Here is a 2,824-nt window from a genome sequence, read left to right on the forward strand (position 1 = left end):
TCCGGAACCATTCCGATGTCCAAACATATCCATCCAATATACCGATCTTTATGTCTCAACCATTTCTAGACTCCTCGTGATCTCCGTGATCACATCCGGGACTCCGAACAACCTTCGGTACATCAAAACACATAAACTCATAATACCGATCGTCACAGAACGTTAAGCGTGCGGACCCTACGGGTTCGAGAACTATGTAGACATGACCGAGACTCATCTCCGGTCAATAACCAATAGCAGAACCTGGATGCTCATATTGGTTCCTACATATTCTACGAAGATCTTTATCGGTCAAACCGCATAACAACATACGTTGTTCCCTTTGTCACCGGTATGTTGTTTGCCCGAATCCTAGTTCAATCTCGTTACCGGCAAGTCTCTTTACTCATTCTGTAATACATCATCCCGTAACTAACTCATTAGTCACATTGCTTGCAAGGCTTATAGTGATTGATTGCAAGGCTTATAGTGATGTGCATTACCGAGAGGGCCCAGAGATACCTCTCCGACAATCGGAGTGACAAATCCTAATCTCGATCTATGCCAATTCAACAAACACCATCAGAGACACCTGTAGAGCATCTTTATAATCACCCAGTTACATTGTGATGTTTGATAGCACACAAAGTGTTCCTCCGGTATTCGAGAGTTGCATAATCTCATAGTCATAGGAACATGTATAAGTCATGAAGAAAGCAATAGCAACATACTAAAAGATCAAGTGCTAAGCTAACGGAATGGGTCAATTCAATAATATCATTCTCTAATGATGTGATCCCGTTAATCAAATGACAACTCATGTATATGGTTAGGAAACTTAACCATCTTTGATTCAACGAGCTAGTCGAGTAGAGGCATACTAGTGACACTCTGTTTGTCTATGTATTCACACATGTACTAAGTTTCCGGTTAATACAATTCTAGCATGAATAATAAACATTTATCATGATATAAGGAAATATAAATAACTACTTTATTATTGCCTCTAGGGCATATTTCCTTCGGGAATCTAGTCCAGACTTTCCTGGCCGACTCTCCGGGCTGTTGAACTATGTGACTTAAGTCATCGGCATCCGGAGGTCGGACCTATGTACCCTGGAAGTTGTCGCGGAAGGCGTCTTCCAGGTCCTCCCAGCTGCCAATGGAGTTCTCCGGCATGCTGTTTAACCAGTGTCGAGCTGGTCCTTTGAGTTTTAGCAGGAGGTATTTGATGGCATGAAGATCATCGCCGCGAGCCATATGAATATGGAGAAGAAAATCCTCAATCCATACTGCGGGATTTGTTGTTCCATCATATGATTCGATATTCATGGGTTTAAACCCTTCTAGGAATTCATGCTCCATTACTTCGTTAGTGAAGCAGAGGGGGTGTGCGGCGCCTCTATATCGGGCCAAGTCGCAATGCAGTTCGGATGGAGTCCGTCTGCGGTTTTCGGCCTGGATGTGGTTATGCTTGTCACGCCCGGCTAGATAGTCATCCTCGTGCGTCGGGGCATGCCCTCGTGATCCGTAGATCGATCTGGTCTGACCTGCTCTATTCTCCAGGTCCTGCCGTAAGTCGTATGTATATCCCCGAGCTGTTGTGTCTCTACCTTTACGGCGAGGTAGTGCGGGCTAGTGTTCGGCTTGAGCTGCCGTCTTGTCACAACCACGTGGTGGTCGGTCCGCCGCATTACGCGTTGATGGTATGGGCCCCAGCGCCTCGTCGTCGAATTGGGGTAGCAGCTTACGCTTTGGGTAACTCTTGGTTGGGTGCTCGAGGCCGTATTCTTCGGCTGCTAGGACATTAGTCCACCTGTCATTGAGCAGATCTTGGTCGGCTTGAAGTTGCTGTTGTTTCTTTTTTGGACTCCTTGCAGTGGCTATCAGCCCGCGCTTAAAGCGCTCCTACTCAAGAGGTTCCTCAGGCACGATAAAGTCTTCGTCGCCGAGGCTCACCTCATCCTCGGAGAGTGGAAGGTAATTACTGTCCTCCGAGCCTTCGTTTGCAGCCTATTCGTCAGGGCTAGTTTGCCCATCTTCCCGGTCGTCCTGTTCGGAGGTTGGCTCGACGGGGTTTTCTTGGTCTTCGGCGTCGTCCAGAGTATTATTGTCTCCGGTGCCGGTATTGCTGTCTTTTCCACGGCGTGATTTAGAGTGGCGCCGCTGATGTCGGCGCTTTGGTTGTATCTCAGGAGGTGTATCCTCAACCGGATTTTTCTCGTTATTGCCGTTACCTTCTTTGGGTGTATCCACCATGTACATGTCATACGAAGAGGTGGCCGTCCAGCGTCCGGTAAACGGTGGGTTTTGGGCCTGCTCTTCTCCGGCATCTCGTCCATACCGTCGATGTCTTCGGAGCCGTAATCGAGCATGTCGGTTAAGTCCTCAATAGTGGCTATGAAGTGGGTGGTGGGTGGGACGTAAAATTCCCCGCTCTCAGCCCCTAGTCCGGGTTGGGCGTAGTTCGGACGTCACCCCTCTGTAATGATGAGGGATCGCATTAAGTCCAGGGCCTCGCTTAAAGGTGAGGTTTGGCCAGGGAGAAGAGAGTCCGTGGAGTACGGCGGGAAAGAGGCCCCTTGGCCGAGCTCACGCGGTACCGACTCCGAGGATTCCGAGCCAGTGTTTGGAGACGAGTCTGGTTTCAAGATGATTGCCGGTGATGCTACTTCCTCCGATTCTCCCGTACTAGGCTCAACAGCCGCAGAGAGTCCGGCGGGATCGGGAATCCCGTCTTCGGATCTGGTGATGTGCTCCGGCTCTAAGGCCAGAGCGAAAGTCTGGGTCGCGAACCCTTGGAGGACCAAGTCTCCTCGGATATCAGCGACATAATCCAGATTTC

Source organism: Aegilops tauschii, chromosome 3 (genome assembly GCF_002575655.3).
Source record: "Aegilops tauschii subsp. strangulata cultivar AL8/78 chromosome 3, Aet v6.0, whole genome shotgun sequence".
NCBI lineage: Eukaryota > Viridiplantae > Streptophyta > Magnoliopsida > Poales > Poaceae > Aegilops > Aegilops tauschii.